At 35.3% G+C, this 26,879-nt stretch overlaps 2 long non-coding RNA genes and 1 pseudogene across 11 annotated transcripts in view; 2 read left to right on the forward strand and 1 right to left on the reverse strand.

Annotated features, from left to right (window-relative positions):
• Nucleotides 1-11,378, forward strand: part of LOC114311291 (uncharacterized) — a 37,022-nt gene extending 25,644 nt beyond the window's left edge. Inside the window, exons 4-6 of one of the 6 annotated variants that reach the window (XR_014332185.1) lie at nt 8,089-8,306; nt 9,681-9,908; nt 11,057-11,378. This is a non-coding gene — a long non-coding RNA (uncharacterized LOC114311291). Of the gene's footprint in view, nt 1-8,088; nt 9,564-9,680; nt 9,909-11,056 lie in introns of all 6 variants that reach the window. The other 5 variants (XR_014332188.1, XR_014332184.1, XR_014332186.1 and 2 more) reach the window with 5 other exon arrangements.
• A 4,482-nt stretch (nt 11,379-15,860) lies between these two features.
• Nucleotides 15,861-26,879, forward strand: part of LOC145792620 (uncharacterized) — a 57,157-nt gene continuing 46,138 nt past the window's right edge. For 4 of the 5 annotated variants that reach the window (XR_014332199.1, XR_014332200.1, XR_014332198.1 and 1 more), the window contains exons 1-2: nt 16,477-17,240; nt 26,360-26,487. This is a non-coding gene — a long non-coding RNA (uncharacterized LOC145792620). Of the gene's footprint in view, nt 17,241-26,359; nt 26,488-26,879 lie in introns of all 5 variants that reach the window. The other variant, XR_014332197.1, reaches the window with a different exon arrangement.
• LOC145792519 (cytochrome P450 89A2-like) lies at nt 20,262-23,586 on the reverse strand (annotated as a pseudogene).

The raw sequence follows: 26,879 nt of genomic DNA on the forward strand, positions 1-26,879 counted from the left end.
CAGTCTGCGGATGATAAGCCGTACTAAAGGTCAACTTAGTGCCCAAGGCACTCTGCAAACTTTGCCACAACCTAGCAGTAAAACGAGGATCTCTATCCGAGACGATCGTCACTGGGACCCTGTGCAATCTCACTATGTCCCGAATATACAAGTCGGCAAGATGGTCTACCGAATCTCTCACGCGCATAGGAATGAAGTGCGCCGACTTAGTCAACCGGTCTACAACCACCCAAATGGCGTCACTACCCGCTGAGTCCTCGGAAGACCTACAACGAAGTCCATAGTGACATGCTCCCACTTCCACTCGGCAATAGGCAAGGGTTGCAACAAACCCGCTGGCCTCTGATGCTCGGCCTTCACTTGCTGGCAAGTAGGGCACTTCGATACGAAAACGACCACGTCTCTCTTCATGCCCCGCCACCAAAACTGGCGACTCAAATCCCGATACATCTTGGTGCCTCCCGGATGCACCGCAAGACGTGAATGGTGAAACTCTCGGAGTACTTCCTCTCTGCAAGACTCCGGCACAAACAAACGGTCTCGGTATCTCACACTCAGGTCGGGATACACCGTCAAACCCTTCTCAACCTTCCCACCTGAGATTTTCTCTCGGAGGGATTCTACCTCAAGGTCACCTCCCTGTGCCTCTAACACTCTAGTCACAAGTGTAGGCTGCGCGACAACGGAAAACAAGGCCGCAGCCTCAACAGATTCGCCCAGTAGCAATCAAACTCGCCAAGAGCTCCCAACATCTCCCATTCTCGGATGGCAATACTAGCTACATCACTAATGGATTTCCTACTAAGGGCATCGGCCACAACATTGGCCTTTCCCGGGTGATAATGCAACTCAAAGTCGTAGTCCTCAATGAACTCCATCCATCTCCTCTGCCTCAAATTCAAGTCTCTCTGTGTAAACAGATACTTCAAACTCTTGTGGTCCGAGAACACCTCGAACTTCTCACCATAAAGGTAGTGCCTCTAAATCTTCAAGGCAAAGATCACTGCCGCTAACTCTAGGTCGTGTGTGGGGTAATTCTTCTCGTGCACGTTTAACTGACGTGAGCCATAAGCTACCACTTTCCCTTTTTGCATCAACACACAACCCAAACCCTCTCGTGAGGCATCACAATAAACCGCATAACCCAACCCTCTTTCCGGAATAATCAACACCGGAGCGGTGGTCAATCTAACTTTCAGCTCTTGGAACGACTTTTCACAAGTCTCACTCCACACAAACTTGACTCCCTTCCGAGTCAGCCTAGTCAATGGTGACGCTAACTTGGAGAAATCTTTCACAAACCGGCGGTAATACCCAGCTAATCCCAGAAAATTGCGGATCTCAAACACACTCTTAGGCTGTGCCCAATCTTGCACTACCTTAATCTTGGATGTATCTACAGATACCCCTTCCCCGGAAACCATATGGCCTAAGAACTTGACTTCTCCTAGCCAGAACTCACACTTCCCAAATTTGGCATACAGCCTATGGGCTCTAAGCAACTCAAGCACCACTCTCAAGTGTTTCTCGTGCTCCTCCTCTGAAGGCGAATAGATAAGGATGTCGTCCACGAAAACGACTATGAATCGATCCAAGAATACCCGGAAAATCCGGTTCATCAAGTCCATAAAGACTGCCGGTGCATTGGTAAGCCCAAATGGCATCACCAGAAACTCATAATGGTCAAACCGCGTACGGAATGCCGTTTTAGGAATATCCTCCTCCCTGACCCTCAACTGGTGGTAACCCGATCTCAAGTCTATCTTAGAGAAACAACGGGAACCCTTCAACTGGTCAAACAAATCATCTATACGGGGCATAGGGTACTTATTCTTGACCATAGCTCGATTCAACTTCCGGTAGTCTATACACAATCTCAAGGCACCATCTTTCTTTTTAGCAAAGAGGGCCGATGCTCCCCACGGTGAAACACTAGGGCGAACAAAACCCTTATCTAGCAATTCCTGGAGCTGAACTTTCAACTCAATCAACTTTGCTGGAGCAAAACGGTAAGGTGCTATAGAAATCGGCGCCGTGCCGGGCACTAGATCAATAGAGAACTCTATCTCTCGGTGAGGTGGCAAACTAACAAGGTCTTCGGGAAAGACATCCGAATACTCACAAACCACCCTCGGCAATACAACCTGGGTTTCATCACCCTCACCACTCTCAAAGCTAGCAAGTAGACCACTAAGCTCACTTCGCCCTCGCGAATCATACCCCGGTGGCAAAACACTACCAACCCGGTCTCCCAAGAAATGGAACCACTCCCCGCTCAAGGTACATAACGTGACCCTCTGGCGGTAGCAATCGATAACAGCCCGGTATGACGATAGCCAGTCCATATCCAAAATAGCATCAAAGCCCTTCATGGGCATGACAACAAACGGAAAAGGAAGCCTATGGTCGGCGACCTCTATATCACAACCCCTAACACCTTGTTTCAAGATCAGTTCACCCCCAAGAGGTGACACTACACAAATAGGAGATGCTAACTGTGCTAACTCCAATTCCAAAACAGATGCAAATGCAGCAGATACAAAAGAAGGAGATGCACCCGTGTCAATCAACACATTAGCAACCGAGTTGCAAAACAGAAAAGTACCTCTCACTACCGATGGAGCCGGTACCAAATCCTGCGCGGTAACAGCATACACGCGCCCTGTAGGCCCCTGATCTACCTGCTCACCTCTAGGAGCATACGACTGCTACACTGACTGGGACGACGAAGCCCCCGGATTGGCCCTCGAGGCCTGCGCAGATTGAGCTGGCTGAAAACTCTGCGTCTGCCTGGAGCCAGACGCTCCCGAAGTGGCACTTAACTGCAGGCAAAACCTCTTCAGGTGCCCAGGCTGACCACACTGATAACAAGACAAGGACTGGCCCCTGCCCTGACTCTGACTCTGTGGTCTAGCTGAAGAAGAAGCAGCTCTCTGACCCCCACCCTTCTGCGGGCAAACTGAAACCTTGTGACCCAGCTGGCCACACTTGTAACAAGCAAACTCCCCCTGATTGCCTCTCCTCGAGCCTGCACTCGGCACTGGAAAGGTCGATCTAGAAATTGCACCCTGAAGCTGCTGAGGGTTATAACCCCTCTGTCTCTTGCCATCACCCTGGCCATCCTGGCCCCTCTTGGAGCCCCTCTGCTCTTCCTCCTCTTCCTGCATCATAATTTCCATATGAGCAGCAGTATCTACCAGGTGTCTATACTCTCGGATGTAAGACCCACCAACTCTCAACTTGAGGCCCCGCCTCAACTTCCGCTCAAACTCGTAGCAACGGCGTTCCTCAGACGCCACCAGTTCAGGTGCAAACCTGGACAGATTGGTAAAAGTAGCCTCAAATTTGGCCACTGACAAGCCCTGCTGTTTAAGCCGGCTAAACTGATCCCTCAGCTTCTCCCTAGCTGCTGCAGACAAAAACCTCTCCTGAAAAGCATTCACAAACGCCTCCCAAGTACCCACTAACACGAGCCTTCTCGTACTTCCACAATTGACCCGCATCTCCCTTCAGCTGGAAGGATGCCAAGGTCACTTTCAGTGCTCCGTCCTCGATGCCAAGCATCTCGAACGTCTTACTCATTTGCTCTAGCCACTCATCAGCCTTCAGTGGCTCCTTCGAATCCCCGATAAACTCATCCGGATTAGACCGGAAAAACTCCCTCTTCAAGAAAGAAGGCCCTGCCTCAGCTGCCTGGTTCCCAGCTCTAAGAGTACCCAAAGCTCCTGCTATCTCTCTGGCCAAGGCACCCATGGCCTGCTGACCTGTTGGCTCGGCCACATTGGTCTGGCCAACTCCCTCCTGCATTGCCGGAATCTCCTCCGGTAGAGGTACTTCCTGCCTCGCAGATCTCTACCACGCCTAGCACCTCTTCCTCGTCCTGACATCCTAATAAAGGTAGCACTGAACGTTGGCACATTCATAAATGTGCCGAAACTAAACACTCACGTCCTAATGCATGGACAACTGTAATTCAGTCCACGTAAGCACATAAGCACATAAACACATAAGCACTTACGAATTTCATTTCCGGATAATGATAGTCCCGAGGCGTTACTAGAGTTTCGGTTAGAAACGGCATTGATCAAGTGCCTTTCCAACAAGACTCACAGAAACTCAAGGATCCAATCAACATCCTAGAAACTAAATCCCATACCCACATAGTCACATAAGCATGTTATCAATTAAACACACAGCATGCAACACTATTCCGAAGTCTCTATCAAGCGAGACAAACCCATTGTGATACTAATCACTTCCCACGTACCCAAAGTATTCGAACTCGGTACGCTCTGATACCAAGTTGTAACGCCCTCGAAATAATAACATTAAACCCATCAAATAAAACATTCATTAACATACGAAATATCCACATTCTTCTATTCATCAGAGTTTCATTACAAAAGTATTACATGTTAACAACAAAAGCAAAATGCCCTACGGGCTTACAGCTTTCCAAGTTAACACTTGGTTACAACAAAAGAGTGCTAACTCATCTACACATTAAGCCCTCGGCTTGAATATACATGTAATACATCAAAAAGGAACTTAAACAACAAAAATCTATCCGCCTCTAGCCTCCCAAGCTATGACCTTGGAGGTGGCATGCTACCTGTACCTGAAAATGATATTCCCATATAGGGTGAGCCACAGTCCAGCAGAAATACACTAAACCAACCATGAACAATGACTAAAAGATTAGCAATTGATAGATGGCCAACACCGATACATCCACATAAATCACACTTTATGTCGTACGACTTATGAGTCAAAGTTACTTTTCATTTTCCCTTTTTCAACAGATAAGCATATTAGCTATATCATCATCTCAACAGATATGTATAAAACTATATCCCACATTCACAGATAAGCATATAAGTTATATCCACATTCTCAACAGATATATATAACAACTATATCCCACGTTCACAGATAAGCATATAAGCTGTATCTACACTTCACAAAGATAAGCATGTGAGCTCTATCTTCACTTCTCTAGACAAGCATATGAGTTGTATTTACGGAGTTCATCCCCTATCTTCTCCCAATACTATCCGGTTTAGAGGTACATCCCCCATCTTCCCCTAAACCGCGGAGTACATCCCCCATCTCCTCCTCTGCACATAACGTATACAAACACATTGGTTCTATATACCATCATTCAATACATACAGTTAATGTATTCTATCAACCGTTAAATTCCATGACACATTCCATTGATTAGTTTTCATTTGCCTAATCATCATGCATTGTCTACAACAATCACGACTATCCTCCACCGATAGCCCAAAGCAGTTATTTCTAAACAGGAAATAAATGCACAAATGGATATTCAATCAACATTTCAATTCGGTGAGTGATAAATAATTCAACTACACCCTTTTTCCCCATGCATTCCCAATCTCAACAATTCCATTTCATTTCCTCACTTCTCACAATTAATTATCCCAATTAATCAAACAATGTAATTAGGTCGTTTTCCATAATTAACATTACAACCCTTAAGGTCCCATTTTCATCAATGATTCAACATTTATTCCCTTTCTCTATGCCAAACATGCATCTAGGTTTATTATAAATAAAACCTCAACTTTTGTAAAATTACACAAAAGTCCCAAACTTTCACAAAATTACCAAACCAACCCCAACATCTCAAAATACTAAAATTTAAAGACAAAATCCATAGAGAGGAGTAGGATCCCTACCTCAAACCCGGAGCCCCAAGGGAGAAGATGACAAAACCCAACGTGCTCCAAATCTCGAAATTTTCAGATTAAAAAGTAGCCCTCGACGATCAACAACTTTTTTGTAAAGGCCAAAGATGAGCAAATCACTCCTACTAAATCAAAACCTAGAGAGAAGGTAGAGTTCTAGAGTGAGAGGCTCAACAATGGTGTTTTTTGGAAAAGTAGGAGAGAGAAGAGAAAGTGAAAAAGTGATTTGAAAAGTCAAAACTCGGAACTTAAACCCAGTCGCCCCGCTCGAGCGTCCAAACCCCCGCTCGAGCGGCACTCACAGACTCCCGCTCGAGCGGCCAAACTCCCACTCGAGCTCCAGATGCACTCTCCCAGCATCTCGACACAACAGGTCCCCGCCCGAGCGTCACTCACAACCTCCCGCTCGAGCGTCCAATCCCCCGCTCGAGCGTCCAACACTGCACAGGAAATACTGGATGGGTGTATTCCCCGCTCGAGCGTCAAAATCCCCGCTCGAGCGGACAGGCCAAAATCTAGACAACTAGTTTTGGTTTCTAAACTCAACCAACTTGTAACAAACCTGCCTAACACATCCTATAACTCAAATACAAGGTAAGAAAGGACGTAAACAAGATAATAATCAATTACCAACATCCACGGACACATGTCCGGATCACTATACAACAAGGGTAAATCCGGGATCGCTATAATGAGGGTTACTAGGTTAGAAGTTAGCACGCTTCTAAAATCCCCTAAAGAGATTTTTCCTCCCAACCACAATGATTGAACTTAAATCAACCATGCAAACAATCTTAAATGTAGTTGTAATGAATACAATTAGAATTATTTTATTCTAATTTTTGTTTGTACGTTCAGAAAATATTATTGCTATTATTTAATTTCAAATTTACTCTTTTTTTTTTTTTTTTCGTTGTCATCTATTTAAGACCGTGCATAACATGAATTTTATGCTAGTAAAAAATTAATCTAAATGTTTCTAAATAAAAAGTGGGATATGGAGACGTAGCATTATAATCTAGGGTTAATTACTTTTTTCACCCTTGTAGTTTGATCAAAATTTCACTATAGTCTATTTAGTTTTAATTTGAACAATTTAGTCCCTACGTTCAATTTCAATTCGGTTATTCCCTCTATATTTTTGTTAATTTTATCTGTGTACATATTAAAATTGAAAGATCAAATTGAAACTGAACTTGTCAATTGAAACTGAAATCATGAGATTAAATTTAACCTCTAATTTGGATAGAAAGATCAAATTGAAACTGAACTTAAAGTTTAGAGATCAAATTGTTCAATTTGAAACTATAGAGACTAATTAAAATTTAGATCAAACTGTAGGGATAGAAAGTGTAATTAACCCTATAATGTAATACTAATCGGTATCAAATAGATCCAGCCCATCTAATAAAATAAATGAAAATAAAAAAAAGGGCACTTCTTATTTAGTCTCATACACGAAATTCAAAATCCATTTAATCCCAAAACAGAACACTTGCACCAATTAGTCCTCTATATTTTTAAATGTTACCAAAAAATTTTTTTTTTTTTAAATTTAAAAACGTTGCTACATCCCACTATCACCGGACTTCTGTCAAACGGTCACCGAAGACTCGCCGGAATGTTTAACATCACCGGAAGTCACTGTATCACCAGAAGTTCGTCGGAGTATCGCTGAAATGTTTTGAATGTCACTGGAAGTCGTCGGAATGTCTAGAACGTTCGCTAGACGTCAAGAACATCGTCGGAGATTCACCGAAATGTCCAGAATATTGTTGAGAAAAAAAAAATGGAGAAATTAGAGTGAATAAACATAGTAAAATGTGCTAAATATTGATAAACTGAAAGAGAAAAAAAACATAATAATTACAAACATCAACAATGGGAAAAAAAACATGTATTATTTTTCAACTTTTTGTAGGATTTAAACAAATAATCTCAAATATTGGTTAAACTGAAAAACAAGTTTTGAAATTATAAAATGTTACAATTTAAAGCATGATTCTATTAAGTATTTATACTTATTAATCAAATTGAAAATATATTATGAAACTGTAAAATTTTACAATTCTAAAAAATATTATGAAATTGTAAAATTTTACAATTTTAAAAAATGTTATGAAATTGCAAAATTTTAGAATTTTAAAGCATGATTCATTTCCGCAACAAAAAATTTAAAAGTATAATATTTTATAGTTTTCACTGTCTGTAATTAAAACTTGAAAACAACTTGTTCAGAATTTGAAAATTTTCTTCATTAAAATAGGAAAATAGAAGGGTGTAGCAGAGAAAAAGTAGAAAAATTAAGAGAATATTGTACTCCGAAAACTATTTTTGGTTTAGATCTATTCAAATTTGAGTAAATTGATATCAGATTTAAGTAGATCTTATCTTCTTCACCGGAAACTCATCTCCTTTGCCTTCAGTGAGGGTGAAGTAAAGAGTTTGTGGTCGGTGGTTGCCAGTGAACCTCAATTAATCGTGATCGTTGGTTGCCGATGATTATATATCAGAAAGAGAAAGAGAAGAAGTAAGGCGTGGTTTCCGGTCGCAGGAAGAGAAAGAGGTAGAGAAAAATGAAGGCGCAAAGAGGTAGAGAAAAATGACCCAAAAAAAAAAAAAAACTTGAAGTTTGGTTTTGTTTTGAAATTGTGATTCTAATAAAAAATTTTCAAAACTTATAACTAATTACATAATTCAAAAACATATTAAACTCATTTCAAAAACTATTTTCAAAACTTAAAACCAAATTCTTTTTAAAACGCTATTTTAAAAAAAAAAAAATCAGAAAAATATTTTTTTTATTTTATTTTTTAAAATTATTTTTAGAATCATGATTTGAGTATAGAGTCATGTTTTGAGTTATGAGTTTTTAGTTGAGTTTTGAATTTTTATTTTATTTAGTTATGAGTTTTGAAAATAGTTTTTAAGTTGTATTTTGAATTTTTTTGGATTTAACTTTTTTAAATATTTAAAAGTTTCTTGATTTTATTTTTTAGGTTAAATATTTTATTTTTTAAATATTTATTTATTTATTTATTTAATGTGCATTGTATTTCATACATTTGTATGTTGTATTTTTTTAAATATTTTAAATATATTTTATAATATTAAAAAAAATTAATTTTTTTTTATATTTTAAATATAATTTTTATTTTTATTTATTTATTTTTTTTATTTTAAATAAATATATTTTTAAATAATTTAATTTTTTAGTCATGTGTTTGGTTACAATTTAAGTGTCTAGTTTTGAAAGTATCGTGAAGTTATGTGTTCGGTTATGAGTTTTGAAGATAGTTTTTGAATTGATTTTTGACTTTTGTGTTTAGTTACGATTTTAGTGTGGAGTTATATTTTGAGTTTAAAATATTAAAAATTTAAAATATTTACAAAATAAAATAAAATAAAATATTTAAAATTATATATTTAAAAAAAAATTAAACATTTTTTAATATTTCAAAAAAAATAAATCTAAAAAATTTTAAAATGCAACTCAAAATTCAAAAACTCAAAACTTAAAATATAGCTGAAAACTCTTTTTAAAACTCAAAATTATTTTCAAAATTTAAAATTCAAGAGTTTTTTTCAAAATTTAAAATTCAAGAACTTTTTTCAAAATTCGTAACTAAATAATTTTTTTTTTCTCTTTAAAACTTAACTTACAACCCTACATTTAAATCATGGAAAAAGCGTGGTAGCTCGAATTGGAGGAGGCTTGAATGGCCCGAATGGGTGTTGGCCGGACGTCCACCCGGACGACCGGGTGAAAGATTGTTTACCGTGGTTGTCACCTTTGTCGACCGCGGCTGTCAACCCCCTAGTCGGACGTCCGCCCGGACGACCGGCAAGGTGAATTTCAAGCCATTCGAACCAACTTCATATTCAAGCTACCAAGCATTGATCTTAAATCATATTTCTAACCTCACATCATAATTTTAAAACTAAACAGAATTTTTTGTTTTACAGGTCGAAGGCAACTGAAAGAGGAGGGAGACGTAGTTCGGAGACAACGAGAGAGAGAGAGAGAGGGAGAGAGAGAGAGAGAGACGCACAACCACCATCACCGGTGAGTTCTCCGCTGTCCTCAGCGAAGAGAGAAAGACGAAACAAGTGCAAAATGAAAGGAGAGAAGAAGAAATCTTTTGAGAAGAACGACGGTCCTTGGCCATTGTCTCATGCCATAGATTAAACCAGGTTCATCCTCCTAACTCATTATTGAAAGAATGAAAGCAGGTTAAGAAATTGAATTCTAGATTGAAAAGTTAGGGTTTTTTATTTGGGGCTTTGATTTGTAGATTCTTTTATCTGCATTGTTGTCTTTGAGTTGCATAGTGGTTCTCTGTTAAAGATATAGATGGATTTCATAGTTGATTTGGCACTTGATTTGTAGAAACCAGAAATTCCCCAATTTTAACTATTTCAAAGTTTGCTTTTATCCATTTGGGTTGAGTCTGGCAACTATTTGAGATATACCAATCAGAGAAAACTGTTTCAAGGTTTTCTTTTATCCATTTGGGTTGAGCCTGGCAACCATTTGAGATATACCAATCAGAGAATTAATAGTTCACAATAACAATCTGAGTTTTTGTCACAAATGAGCCATTTTTCATAACTCCAAATTTGATTTTACTTTATCATTTTTTCTTGTAATCTTTGTTGTCTGACATCAAAACACACAATTTTTAGCATTGGAAACAAATCAGTAGCACTTCTTATTGATCTGCATATATAAACACTGCTACATATTATGTTTTGTTTTTCCTTTTCCAACAATTGCCTATTTCCTTATGTTTGCCATTCAAAATTGAATTGAATACAATATTTTAGCCAAGGTTTGTCATTGAGTAAATTTCTTTTCTGGTCATGTTATGTGAGTTCAAAAATTAAGGTCCTGTTTTCTCATTGAGAAGGAAATAATTTCAGAAATTAGGGTGGATGCCTCTGCAATGAAATTGCCTCTACATTTTGAGGATATTTGCATGGTTGATATATTACAAGAACAGATTCTAATATGAAAGATGATTATAAAAGAATAGTTTCTGATAAATTATGATGATTAAACAAAGCATTGTTGAATTGCTTGAAGTTCTAATTTAAAAAAAATAAAATTGAAAAAAAAAAGAAGATTGCTTTCTGCATAACAACTTTAAACACTATTTTCAGTCTCATACAGATATCAAATTTTGTTATGCTTGCAAAATCTGGGCAATTATGTGTATCTTATCTCGCCCAAATGCAATTGAAAAGTGTGTGCTAGCTTGTGTTCAACTTCTATATTGCGACTGTTATTGTCATTAAAAAAATCTAAACTTTTATTGATGTTCTTATTTTCACTTTTACAGATTTTGGATACAAAAGGGAAAAAAAATGAGAAAGGTAAAGATGAAGATAGAAAAGATAAAGCAAAGACCAAAGATTTTGACAAAGAGAAAGGAAAACACAAGGATGAGGAAACATGAAAGTGAGAAAATTAAATTGAAGGGACAAATTTGGCTGCTTTGCTATAGTGGATCCTGGGTTGCATGAACAGTGACTTGATTGATAACAATAAAGTGAGATCAAATGAAATGTCGTAGTTAAATTAATATGAATGTTACAGTTAGATTAAATATTTGTATGACAATATTAATGGAATAAAATGATATGTTGGTTGATTGAATGAAATAGTTTGCATATCTTTATTGAATTAAACGATTTAGCAATTTTGATTGAATGGAATGGTTTGAGCATCTTGGTTGAATGAAATGATTTGAATGAATGTTTTATAGAGCAATTTTGGTTTGTGCATTGATTGAATTGAATGGTCTATAGCATTTGGCAATTTTGATTTGTGCATTGATTGAGTAGAATTGTCTGCAACAATAGTTGTTCTTGGAACAATTTTATGGAGTCCCAAAGTGTTTTAAAATGTTGTCCTTCACCTCAATGGTCCATGGTTGAAACAAATATAAGAATCCCAATCAAAATATCAACAACTTATACATAGAAAAGAAATGCATTGCTCAATTTCAGCATAAATAGGTCACCATAAAACCCATCCATGCATGAAACCTGTCCAATTTCATAAAAAAACTTAAGAACAGATGATTTGTTTATACATACAAAAGAGATGACCTGCTCAATTTCAGAAAAAGAAGAAAGAGAAGCCTGTTTCTAAGAACGTTCAACATAAAACTTGTTCCCTAAAAATTATTAGGCCAAGTTTGGCATACACAAAATAATCTATATTTTTATCTTTTTATTTTTTTCCATCACATCATCTCTCTACTTTTTTGCATCTTTTCGTAAAAAGATAAAAAGTGCACTTATTTAGGTCATCCCAACATAAAACATATTTATACATAAAAGGGTCCAACATCTTCTTGCAATACTGGACCTTAAAAAATGTCCAAAAGGTTCCAACAATTGGTCAATTTCCATGGTCTTCTTGCAATCCACGCTCAATTGCTTTTGAAATGTCATCCACGTTATCATGCTCATGCTCATTCTACTACGACGCCTAAAACAATATCAAAATGGAACTTGACATTAATGAGACAACAATTGCCTATTCACCCTATAAGAAGTAGCAAATAAGTAGAAAGCAAAGATGCCGCCTCACCAAAAATCTGCTTAAAAAATTTAGTTCAATAACATGACATTTAAATGCAAAGAACACAGCTATGAAATTCACGATGTGAACTTCACACAAAAGTTTAGTTATTCCTCGGATTGATTTCTAGTAACTCAGTTCAGATTCAAAGCGATCTATTCAATTCATTTTTTTTTTTTTTTTTTTCTGTCTTTTTCAGTACTGTTTCAAACTAAGATTCAATTCAAATTTTTTCCAATACTATTTCAAACCAAGCTGCATTATGCATACCTAATAGCAAAAAGGACTGATAAAAGTGTCTTGATTTAAGCATTATATATTTAAATGACCAAATACTCTCTCTAAAAAAATAAAAAATAAAAAAAATAAAAAATTGCAATCATACAACAGGACTACAAAAAGAAATTTACTCAATGACAAACCTTGGCTAAAATATTGTATTCAATTCAATTCAACTATGAAATCCATCTAATATTTAAACAACAAAATATGATTTGGTGCACCAACTGTTCAAAATTGTAAATTTTTTATTTAATGAAAACAAATATTTTAGATGCCTTTTGATGTGGGCATGGCATGAACAATCTCAATATCAACAATACTATGTACTCAGAGAAAAGTACTTAAAAAAGTACTCATAATTGTAAATGTGTACATCAAAATCCCCAAATCATGTAAAAAGCCCCAAATGAAAACCCTAATTTCGACCCAAGAATATATTTGAAATAAATTAGGTAAAAAGTCCCAAATGAAAAAAAATATTAGGTATTTTATATGCTAAGAATCTCTCATCAACGCATTCAACAAGCTTATATTACCATTACCATTCAAAGAAAACCCTATATTTTTTTAAATCAAAACCTCATAATTTTTCAAGTTTGGGAAAAGAAACTGTGTTTTTTTCAAATCTGTTGAAGAAACTTCGGGAATAGCTTCATGGGCGGCACGATCGTTGGCGTCGGCAATGGCTCTGTCTCTCCTTCTCCTTCTCCTTCTCCTTCTCTCTCTCTCTCTCTCTCTCTCTCTCACATCAAGTTGTGATTCAGATTTTTAGGGGGTGAGGTTGCTCATCAAAACGACGTTGTTTTAGTTAGGGGACATATCAGCCTTCAGATCACTCTAGAGAGGATGCGAGAATACACTAACCAACTAGGGATGTAATAATGGCCTGGGCCAGCCCAAGTGGGCCTCGCGGGCTCCCTTCTTTTTAGTGGGCCAGACCGGGCCGACCCATGGGCCAAAAAAGTGGGGCCCAAGCCCATTCATAATAGGGCCTAGGGCTCGAGGCTGGGCCGCCGGCCAGGCCTAGTCAGGCCTTTTTTTTATATTTTATATTAGGAATAAAAAATTTTCAAAAAATTATACTAGAATATTTTAGTTAAGATTAATGAGATGTTTTGTTTGGTTATATTTTATGGTGATATTTAAATTTAATTATGTATGACTTATGTTTCTTTAATTATGAATTTATAACTAAAAAAGTATGCAATTATGTAATTTTTTTCTTTCGAAATGAATAGATTATTATTTGTAATTTTTTTCTCTCTACACCTTAATATTGGTTTTAGCTTGGTTATAGGCTGTTGTATAAAAATGGTGAGATTTTGGGAATGTTTTGAGCAAACCTAGGGTTTGGGTCAAAGTTTGAACAGAGGAGTTTTTATGTAAGTGTTGTATAAGTGGTTTTGGGGTTTGGTTATGAGGTTACCATCTGTCAAAATAGTTGATTTTGGCCTTTGGGTTGATATTTGGAAAGTGAGGAGTTTTGCCTTAAAATGTCTTAGGTAATTATTTTGTACAAATAATAAAATTGGTATGGGGAATGTGAAATTGGGAGGATGTATACATAAATGGTATTGTTGAATTTGTTTAATCACTCACCTATGAAAATTTGATGAATTACCTGTTATAAAGGTTGCATATCTATTTAGAGATAACTGTTTTGGACTATCAGTAGAAGATAGTCATATTGTTGTAGATACTGTATGTGAATTAAACGAATTGAAATTAATCCTTTAACCATTATCATTGAATATGATATGAATGATATGCATTGTATATATATGATATTTGGGAGTTAAAAGGGGATGTACTCCATGTTTTTGAGGGGAAGAAATGAGATGGACTCCATTGAACTAAGTTAGCTTGTGTGTCCAGGGTGAAAGTCCCGAAAACCATTTGTATACATGGGTGCCAATTCCCACGGACAAAATTTTTGTAAAATGGTAAATGGAAGTGAATGTATTTATATGATGATTTATCTGTGGAAACTTGTGAGGTGTAACCTCTGTTGACGGATTAAATGCAGTGGATGTATCTATTAAAACAAAAGGAATGAATTGAGGGGTAAGCTTCGACATAACATGGTTGTGGAAAGAGTTACACGGATTTTGTCATTGGACAATGAACATATGCATTATACTTATATCTTGTTAATTCTCATATGCTGTGCTAGTATGTTTATACTGGGTTTTGGCTCACCTTACTTGGGAAACCATTTTCAGGTGTTGGTGACATGCTTCCGCCAAGATAATAGCTTGGAGGAATAAATGGGAGCAAGGGCTTCTTTATTTTGTTGTATATTTTTGTATAGCCAAGAGATTTAAACTGTATTGAGCCATGCTTACTTTTGTATAACCAAGTAATGACTTGGAAAGATGTAAGCCCGTAGGACATCCTTTTTGTCAATCATTAACTACTATTACATGCAATAGATTCAGGATGTACATTTATGAATATATCACATGTATTATTTTTTGTAACACGAACTCTGATGAATGAAGGTATATCATTCCCATGATTACTTCTCTTATGAGTTAGATTTATTATAATATTTTGGGGGTGTAACATTTTAAATTTTTTTTTTTGGGTCAAAGGTAGAATGTTGAGTGATTCTACTTATACCACCAAATAAACTCCTTACTCCCATTTTCTTTTTACACCACACTCGAAAATTCCTCTCTCTTTACACTTTTCATAATGCCAAACTTCTCATCTCTTTCATCCCAACATTCCAAACCCAGTCTTCTAACCACCACTTTTTGCAATTGCTCTATCTTCAGCAGCCACTGCCACCATCTCCACATTCCTTCAACCACCGCGATCATTATTGTCTCAACCACCTTTGCAACCCTCATTGCTACGGCCACCACTTCCTTTGTCGTTCTATTGTCGTGACCATCACCACTGCCTCAACCACCCTATTCTGCAACACTTTCAAATCTGCTTCTCCACCACCATGATCCATTGCTAGAGAGAGAGAGGGATGTAACCTAGGATTAGGTTTTCAGATGAGAGAAAAAGAAGGAGAGGAGTAAGAGGGCAACGACAAGAGGAAATGGGGGCGACGAAGAATTGCCGCAACCACTCCCTTCTGGAACACTTTCATATATGTGTCCCCACCATTGCAATCCACCATCACCGCGACTGTTACATTTCTGCAAGAATGAGAGAAAGAGGCAGAGAGATGAAAACCTATGGTTAGGTTTTCAAATATCGAAGAAGAAGAAGAATAAGAAGAAGAGGGAGAAAGAGGATGAGGGCGATGGGGTGAGGCGGTAAGGGACTGGGTGGCAGTGGTTAGCAGTGAAAAGGCAGTTGCGGTAAAGAGCTAATAGAGGTGGTGGTGATGTGGTGTAATAAAAAATTAGGATTTTAAAAGTTTAAGGTGGAAGGATATTTTAGTAATTTTATATAAGAATTGAAATGTAAAAAAAAAATAAAAATTGAAAGGTGTTATGAGTTGAATCAATGGTTTAAAATACTAGTAAAGTTACAACATAAAAAAGGCCATCGCAGATACATCACCCACTTACCGCATTCTAAGACGTGACTACATGTCACTCAGCCACAAGAATCTCGTCAAAAAAAAAAAATGTCAAATACCATACTTTTTAATAATAGAAAGAATTTGTTTAGCTAAATTAATGTCTTATTTGACAAGTGGTTGTTTTAGCTTAAAAGTAAAAAAGTTGTTAAAAAAATTAAAAAGCTAGTAACTTATACCAAAAAGTCAAAAATTTTATTTTCTCTCTACTTTTTACATCATAAACATATTAATTTTTTACCTCATATTTTAATCAAAAAATTAAAAAATTATTAAAATAATATATTCTCAAATGAAAAAAAAAAAAAAACAAACAAACAAACAAACCCCAAACCTTGCCAACTGGGTCCAATTGGATCACGAATAGCATTCCCCATCCCATACCACTCTATAAATACCACTCCACCCAAAACATTCGCAATCTCTGCGATCTAGGGTTTTTGAGTTTCTCTTCATTCCTCTCTTTCTCGATCTACAAATTACTATGTAATCTCCAAATTCTCTCCAAATTCTACCAGAATTCGTCTGATTTTTCATCAAAATCGATTTCTTTGCTTATTAATTCAATCAATTAGGGTGTTGGCAATTCAATAATGATAATCTCTTTCCTATTTCGCTTCTCATCGTCATCGCTGGTCACAAAACTTCGCAATCTTCGAGTTCTCGGCCCTGGTTTGAATCCCTTTGCTCCCTACAACATGGCCAATCACTCCTCTCGCTAATTGTTTTTGCCACTCTATTTTTGCGTTTTGTGTTATCTCAATCGTGTAAAAAAAAGCCTTGAAATATCTCATCTTCAGATCTTATCTATCGCTTCAAGTTCTATCGGTAGGTTGAAGTTTTATCGATTAAAGTTTTTGGGTTTTGTGTAGTGAGTTAAGGATAAGATCAGTCTTGCTGTTTAAAGCTGGAAATTTGAGGGTTTTCTTTGAATTTGGAAGCTTCGTAGTTTTCTGGCTCTTTTTAATATATAGGAAAAGGTATGCCTCAAGACGACCAGTTGGGTTTAACTCGCCGGAGCAGACGCGTGTATAGGTCTGGGGGCGACAGGGACGATCGAGGTTGGACTGTGCTTCATATTGGTGCCCGAAAAGGTGATCTCAAGGAGGTATGTTTTCTTGCTTTTCTTGATTGTCTTGCTTTTCTGTTGATTACAGTAATGGGGTTTTCTTGATTATAATTCGTGTGCATGTTGGGTTTTTTTTTTAAATTTTATTTTTATAAATATGCCCTTTATCAAAGAAAAGAGAAAAACATTCTTACTGTTTCAGTTTTTCATCAAGAATTGAATTGGTTATGCATAATTGAACCAAAGCAATTAGGATTTAAGATTGGTCTGGATTCATTAGTTTCCCTAGACTTGATAGTTTTTTATTTTTTTATTTTTATAATTATTTTGTTGTTTGCTCTATTGCATATGTAGTGTTGATGATGACAGATTGCATCATAATATATTTTCATTTTTTCTTAAAAATTTAGCAGCATACAAGTGGCCAAGGGGCTTATGATTCAATCACAAGAATTCCATCCCAGTTTGTATGTTAAATCAGGGTAAAACATTTGGTGTACCAAGGGTAAAACATTTATAATTTACTAAACTTGGTGAAAAATAATGTATGTTAAACTTATTATTTTTCACCAAATATTTTACATTTGGTGCCCCTAAGGGTGTGTTTGTTTGGACGGATAGGGGATTGTAATCCATCTGCCTACTGGGATGCATTGTCCTGGACTATTTGGTTGGACTGGATTTGTATCCTATGTTTGTTTAGTCATGGGATTAGATGTCTGGATTGGACTATTTTTAGTGAATCCAATATTTATTTTGGATATTATGAAAAAGGATAAATGCTCTAATGACTATTTTATCTTTTTTAATTATTTACTAAGTAATAGCAATATTAAACATAACTTTAATATTTTAATTATTTTTAGCTAGATTAAATAAAAATATGTTTTATTTTATTTTTTGCACAATTAAATAAATTTATTTTTAAAAAATTAAATATAAATACAAATATATGTTATTTTTTAATTAAAATTTTAAATAAATTTATTTTAAATAATAATAATAATTAAATAATGAAATAAAATAAAACATCTATTAAAATTTAAATAATGAAATTAAATAAAATATAAACAAAATTTTAAAATAAAACATCAATAAAATATCTATAAAAAAATATTTAAAAAAATTAAATAAATAAAACAAAAATAAAAATTAAATAAAATTATTTTATTTTTAAATTGAGATATTTAAATTTTTTTGAATTTTATTAAATATAATACATGATTAAATACTAGAGGGTAAAAATGTAATTTCATTGTCTAATCTCATGGTTCATCTCATGGTTTTTATCCCACTTCCCCATGGGATAAGATAGTCTTACAAATATGGGACTAATTGTCCGGGGGACTATTAGTCCGAAGCAAAACTTTTGAAGCAAACAATGGACTAATAGTCCGGTGGGACTAATAGTCCAATCCCACACCCAAATCCTTCAAAACAAACACATCCTAAATGTTTTACCAAATATCTCACATGGGTATAGGTCCCACACGGGACCCACATGGTGTGGGTTCCACACCCATGTAAGACAGTTAGTAGAATATTTGGTAAAATATTTAGTGTCCCTAACATTTTTCTAATTTTTACTCTTATTATATTGATGATCAAGGGTCAAGTTTTTACATCACGTGGATGAATTATTGTCTAACAAATTATTATTTTTTTTCCTCATAACTGAGTGTCCGAGTCAAGCTTACACATATCTTGACTAATCTCACAATTCACGTAAAGCATCCGTCCACGTGAATCAGAAAAATCTCATGGATCCGACAACTTTTCTTTGCGCCGTGTTTAGTTGAGAGATTTTGGAAAGGAAAACGGAAAAGGTAGGTGAAATATAAATAAAATATACCTATATTTCGCCTAGTTTTACGCACAGTTTCTTTTTCTTTTTTCAAATCACTTTCTAAATCTCCTAACCAAATGCAGTATTAAGTGTTAGTTAAAAAGTTTGAAAGTTTGCTTTTTTTAATAACATGATTGAGGTTGTTTTTTTTACAACACAAAAATAAGTGTATTCAATTGACATAAATTTGTTTTAAGAAGTTGTGATCAATGGTGTGCTTATTTGGGTCTAGAGAATATACTAATAGCTAAGGACACAAGAAAAAAGTTGTCATTTTGGCTTATTATTATTATTATTAGATGTATGTGGTTGGATTTCATTTGGAGTGAAAGCTCTTCCTGTTCTCTTTCTCTTTCTCTCTATCTATCGAGTAAATATTCAATGCAAAATGCACGTCGGTTCAATGTTGGTGATAATGGTGAAATGAAAATGAATGTAGAAGTTATTGGGTGATTCAGGTGCAACTTTAGTTTGTGCTCTATCATTATTTGATAAGTGAATGGTCTGATGAATAGACTGTAATACTTTAGTATGTCACACTAATAAAAAAATCTAACCAATAAGAATGGAATAAGTACCTCACATGATGTTGTCTTGAATCAAATTATAATTTCTCAAATGAAAGGAGCAACGACTCTCTATTGGCTAAAAAATATGATTAAATTTGACGCTTATTATCGGCCATGGACTACCCATTATCATTACTTCCAAAATTAAAATATAAAAAAATGGAAAAACACGAGGGGAGATTTTAGACATTATCTACACCAATCTTTATTTTCTTTTTCTTCTTTTTATTAATTTTTATTTTATACGAATGTTTTCAATTAATATTGAAAGTTTTTAAACTTTTTTATGACTTTTTAGTGTGGGTTTAATTATTTAAAAAAAAAAAAAAAATTGCACTCACCTTCTTTAGGTTTGAAAAAATACAGCAATTCTTATAAATTTGACATAATTAATTTTTCATCAAAAAATATTAATTATATAAATGAAAAAATAATATTATCATATCTTGTATATTGAAATATATGTCTTATAATATTGATGTATTAGTTTAATGGCTACGATAATATTATGAAAAAACGTCTTTATTGGTATAGCTATTGAAGTGGTGAGCATTAAACATTCTAGTCATCTTATGCCCATAAATATATCCGAAAAGAATTAATGTGTGTTCCAGCGCACAAATTATGAGTCCGTAGCAATATTCTTTAATTCATCCTTGGGTTGATGTGGGCTTGGAGTGGATTTTTCATGACCATGGTGAAGCCTTGTTTCTCACGCAAGTCAACTTCTTCACCACCCTCACTTACTTGAAATCCCTCACCAAATTAGCCACAAAATACTTTTGAAGAAGCAATGCCAATGTAATTGCAGGGCAAACCCTCCTTCCTGCACCAAAAGGCATCATCTTGATCTCTTTAGCTCCTTTTATGTCAAACACCACCTTCTCTTCTCCTCCCTTCTCACTCATAAACCTCCCTGGTCTAAACTCCATTGGATCTTCCCACACATTTGGGTCCCAACCCTTCTCTGCCACTGTGAAATTCACCATGGCATTCATTGGTATATCGTAGCCTTCCATCAGTGTCCTCTATCACGGCACGTGGCAATATGAAGTGCCCGGGTGGATGTCTTCTTAAAGTCTCCAACACTATGGCCTCTAAATATGGCATTTTTTTCAAGTCTTGTTCTTTGATCTCCTCTCGTCTTTTCACCACCACATTGATTTCTCTATATAGCTTTTCTTGAATTTCTTGGTGTTTCACTAAGTTAGCCATAGCTCGTTGTAATGTGGTGGTGGATGTATCAGTACCGCCATTGATAAACTCCGAACACAAACTCAGCATCTCGTCTTCAGAGAGCTCTGCTCTAGCATTGTTTGCTTGGGAAAGTCGGAGATCAAAAAGGGTATCAACGTAGGAGACAATGGATTCACCTTCGTCTCCCTCTTTTGTATTGTTTATTTTCTTCCGACGTTGTCTTATGAGTGGAACGAGGACGTCTTCTTGCTTCTTTTGAGTCTCTAAGAGTTCTTTCCAAAGCTTTCGAAACACAATCTTTCCCAACCTTGGCATGAAGTTGAGCACATTGAATCTTATGAAATTGGCAAGGACCAGTTGTTACACCGCCGCTATGTCTCTTATCACCTTCTCTTCTAGTTTCTCTCCAACACACATGTATAAACAAAACACAACATGTTAAAAATGATCTTGAACAAGGATAGCTTTGTTTTTTGATTCTGGTTGTTCAACTATGTCTAGTAGTTCTTTTTTTAATACGTCGTATGCCCATTTACGACCACCAGAGTATACATTTAACTGAGAAGGATGTAAGATAGATGCAAGGTTTTGGCGTAGAACCTTCCACAATGATCCGTAGGCCGCAAAACTAACAATGCGGTGGTTGCTAAAGATAACTTTGGTGGTTTCGATAGCTTGTGGGCGGTTGGTGAAGATAGTGGCATTTTGGACTAGGGCTCGGTGGGTGAGTTCACAAGTAGTTATGAAGATGGAAGGCCGTGAACTGATATGGAGAGTGAGAATGGGGCCATGTTTGGTGCGTAGCCGGCGGAGGATGGTTTCCAAGTTGGAGAAATCTTGGGAGGATTTGAGAAGCCATAGCATGTTACCTAAGAAGGGTATGGTAGGAGGACCTGTGGAAGTTTTTTAGTGTGTAAAAGACTTAGAGGGAATTAGCCAAAATTCTATCTCAAATTAAACAGATAACAAACGACTAAAGGTTGACCTAGTAGATAAAGTTTTGTTATCGAGTCTTATTGTCACGCTCTGTAACTTCTTCTTACTCTATTCTCCTCAAAAAAATAACACATCAAGCACAAAGTTACCAAATAAATATGAGAGTCCTCATATTTGGAAGAAGTAGCATATGAAGGTTCTTTAATTTGCATATATAAATGCATATGGTTTCTTTCCTCTTCAAATTAATCACCTTTAATGCTTTGTCTCCTTAATGACACTTTAAAACCATTAATTAATTCATTTTGCACTTGAAAAACGTTACAATGTGAAGAAGTAGCATATGAAGGTTCTTTAATTTGCATATATAAATGCATATGGCTTCTTTCCTCTTCAAATTAATCACCTTTAATGCTGTCTCCTTAATGACACTTTAAAACCATTAATTTATTCATTTTGTACTCGAAAAACGTTTCAATGTGCTCCATCTATTATATCTTAAAAGCAAGTAAAAGGGTCAAGTGGGATGAGACTTGGTTCTATCAATATCTAACCTTATAACTTGACAACATTGATTTGATTCAGCAATCCCGTAAATTTTGTAAAGAAATTCTATAATATACACCGCCTCACTTATGTGATTTGTCATAACAACATTCCAAATAAACAACCTATTAAACAAATAGGGAAACCTCTTCAGCACACACCCTTCTACATAATAGGAGTGCATATGGTACACATTCTGAGGGTTTTTTAAAACAAAAGTCAATATAACACTAAATAGAAGCACCCCTACGTAGACTAGGCAAGAGAAAAAATAAAGTACCAAGAGTACACGAATGGCATGTTTTACTACACACATGTATGGCTTTTTTTATCCAAAATTTCTCAAATTGATAAAAAGAAAACAAAATTTATAAGCACTCCATTCCTAAATTTCATATAATCATCTTGTATGACATTTTCCCAGCCCTCACTTATTAGGGGATAGAGGTTCAAGCCTCGCCAGCTAGGATGGAAGAGCGTCATTGGTCCTTTTATGTGCCAAAAACAAAAAAAAAAAAACCATGTAAACAATTAGAATAAATTGCACCAAATAAAGCCTATATTGGATGCCACAAAAACAAGGGCCATTAGTGCAGAAAAGCACCAAACCCTTAACAGTCAGCCAAGCTTAGCAATTAGACTCATGTCTCGGGATTTTGTTCTCCCATCCACCTCCCTCTCCCAAAATTAAATTCCATTAGATAAAAGTATTACAAATAATATGTATACAACTTTCCATCAATTGAAAACATCACTTCAGCAACTAAAAAAAACATCACTTCAGCAAGAAAAGAAAGCATGTGCCAATAAATTGAAAAGAAAGAAAAAATTATATATTAGAAGAACAGAGCATAGATCTCAATCTCCATTGTGAACATGTACAAGAAATGTAAGAATGAAACCTGAAAATCTCGAATACCATACAATTCTTGCAAGTGGGCAACTCCACAAACTGAAATTGCTGCTGCTTATGATCTGGAAAAAATTAACAAAAACAAGTCCAATTTGTATACCAAAGTTATAATAATCGCTATCTATTTGTTTAATGTTTTATACTTCAAATTTTTTCTTTTCTCCCGCATTCACTTCTGGTATCAACAAACCGCTATTCAAGAAGATACCACCGAAGTCTGAAGTCTATAAAGAGATTGATTGAGTGAAAGTCTCAGTTAATCTGCCCTCAAGGATTATTTTCATTGATAAGTTTGTTCAAGAGCATTGTCAAGACAGCATACCACTTCTCCCACCAAGCCTGTTCAGCCATCAGGCTCTCCCTTTCAAGCTTCTCCATTGATTGCTGTTACTCCTGCTCAAACATCTGCCTCTCATAGTTATGCCTCTTTATTGACTCCCTCCACAACATCTCGATCCTCTGTTGTTGCTGCAAAAATTCCTGAAGCATTTCCTGAATACTGCTAAGATTATTACCACTAGTATTAGTATTACCCATATTAGGTTGTCTTGAAGCCTTGTTTGATCCAGCTGTCCGCAACCGCTTTTGTAACTTACCCTTCTTTTTTCGAGGATTGCCGCTCTCTACTTCATCCTCGTATTTATTCATAATCTGACAATTGTTCAAAGAAAGGATCTCCACCAATTCGTTTAACCCTCTTCTTTGCATGTGAAGCTCCAGATTCGGACTCCAGGAGCGTTCGCTGCATGTCTCTCTCTTTCTGTAAATACTGCATGCAATTCCTCAAAGAATGGGCACTGCCGGCCGTTATGTGGATTAGCTGTCTCCTTCCCCTGAGCTTCGAGTAAAATACACCCCCTGAGCTTCGATTAAAATACGAATCGCCTCCTATGGTTTTGAAAATTACATTCCACCCCCTGACATTTCTAATTTCGTAACAAATCGCCCATTTTTTAAATAAATTATCAAGTTAATTAACAGTTTTTAATGATATTAAAAATATGTTTCAATTAATAATTTAGGTAATTTTATTATTGTATATTAGAGCAATTATGAATTTTATTTTTTAGTTAATTCTGTTAAATAAAAAATTCTAATAAAGGGGTATTTGTTATTTTTCAAACCACATGAGGCAATCTGTATTTTAAGCAAATCTCAGGGGGTGTATTTGTAATTTACCCTTTAATCTATTATTTTTGCTGACATTAGTTTTGGGGTTACAACATGGGTTTAAATGTTCATAATCAGGTTGTGGCCTTAACCTCTCAAGCGGCACGTTATAGGATGGAAAATTGGAATGGGTTTCTATACTCATGGCTTCTTGGCATTATCTGTGTTTGGGTAATTAGAATTCAAATTTAAAATTGGGCTTCCTACATTTGTAGTGTCCAGACTAATCTTTTGACTGGATATGTATTTAAACACTATTTTCCAATCATTTGGTTTGATTATTTGTCTTTTAAAGGGTCCAAAACTGTAAATAGAATATTACATTTCATGTGTACATATGATTAAAATTAGTTATGTTCACTATTATGCATCTTCTTCCTTAGGTGCCTTATAGCTACAAAATGTTGAGTTTGGATATGTATTTTTTAAACACTTTATTTACTTAGAGAATGTTAACTGGATAAGTATTTAAACACCGTTTTCCAATCCTTCGATTTGCTTGTTTGTCTTTTTTTATTTATTTATTTATTTTTAAAAGGGTCCAAAACCATAAATAAAATATTAAATTTCAGGTGTAGAGATGGTTCCAAATAGTTATTTTCACTATTCAATATTAGATGTATCTTCTTTCTTAGGTGCCTCGTACCTAGGAAATGTTGAGTTTGGACATGTATTTTTTAAACACTATTTACTTACAGAATGTTGACTGGATATGTATTTAAACACCGTTTTCCAATTTGTTGGTTTGATTGTTTGTCTTTTAAAGGATCCAAAATCATAAATAGAATATTACATTTCATGAGTGGAGATGGTTCAAGTTAGTTATGTTCACTACTCAATATTAGATGCATCTTCTTCCTTAGGTGCCTCATACCTCTTTATAACATATTCATTTTTTTCAAATTCACATTCCTTTACTGAGGCAATTATCTCTTGTAGCCTTGTACTCTTGTATTATACAAGGGCTTGGTCTAATCTAAAACAATTAAAATCCTTTGGTTCAAGATATTTTCTATAGGCCTGGCTTGCATCATGTTTTGTTATCAAATTGATGTCAAAAGCAAAATAAGAGCCTTTGGTTTAAGGTCGTGCATTTGTAATCCTCAATTTAGGCAAGAGATCTTTTGTTTCTTTTGTTAATGGCAAATAAACAGTTTACTTCTATTAAAGAAAGACTTGTGCTTTCTTCAAATCTTGCTTTTCATTAGAAGAATAGAAATGAAATGTCTGTATCTTCATTATAAGTTCACAATAACGAGCAACTATTGTGTCAAATACTTTTTCATTCATATTTATTGTTGGTTTTATGCTTGCTTGCAAACATAGAACCCATTTATTATGCAATTCTCCATTTGAGTTTTTAAGTGTACAACTGCTCTTTTGTTTTGTTTTCTTTTTTTTTTTCATAATTTTCTTGCCATTTAATGATTATGACAATGATATAAAGACCTGTTTGGTACCACTTATAATCTAATTTTTTTCAATTTATTTGAAACCCTTAAATTATGTAGACGAAAAAAAAAAAAAAAAAACCCTCATGTGATGTGATGTAAAAATATCATACCCTCTCTTCTTTAGGCCGCAACAATTTGCCAATCTATTTGTAAAAATTATCTAGATAATTGATTTGTAAAATTGTAGCATGCATTTGGATATCTAATTTTTTTTTTTTAACGTTAATTGTCGTATATCTGAGTTGTTACATTTAAATTTTATTAAACAAGACTTTTGAGGGTGTTATAGATATTTGTACTACAAAAAAATAATATTTTATAGCTAACTTATTTAACCAAACAAGTACAATTATTTTTACAGATTATTAGAAGCTACACTAAACATATTTATAACTTCATTTAAAATTTTTAAGCTAATAATTTATAAAGCTATGACTTATAAGTGATATCAAACAAGACCATGTCGAAACACTTATTTTTTTTATATACATATTCTAACCTTACAATAATAATTGGTTGTTGTACAGTTTTAGAATGGGCTCAAGTGCAGAAGATTATGAGAGGCATTGCATCTGACTTGGACCACATTCATATGCGTGCTACTCCTGCCATTATACATGGAGATCTTAAACCCGACAATATTTTGTTGGGCCAGGTACATTAGCTTTGATTTGAAACCTTTCCACAATATTCCTATGAAAAAGGAATAGTAAAAATTGATAGTTTCCTTTTAAGCTAGCTCCTAACTTCCAAAAAAAAAAAAAGAAGAAAAAGAAAAAACTTTTTTTTTGATGTATAGGACTACTCTGCCATAATTTGCGACTTTGGGTCAGCAATTCGAGTAGAAGATCAACATCAAAGTGGCACAATTTTTAGTAGTCTTTGGAAATAATATCGACGTTCAATGGACACTAATTGTTAGGCTAGTCGAATTCTGAAAACAAGGTGGTAATTTTAGATTGGAACACTTCAGGTATTGAGAGTATGGTTGGGCATAGTTAGATTTATTGCCCTGTTGAATGGGTCTTTTATTCATGCAAACATCAT

The sequence above is a fragment of the Camellia sinensis genome, chromosome 6 (genome assembly GCF_055761805.1).
Source record: "Camellia sinensis isolate YWXY chromosome 6, ASM5576180v1, whole genome shotgun sequence".
Classification (NCBI taxonomy): Eukaryota; Viridiplantae; Streptophyta; class Magnoliopsida; order Ericales; family Theaceae; genus Camellia; species Camellia sinensis.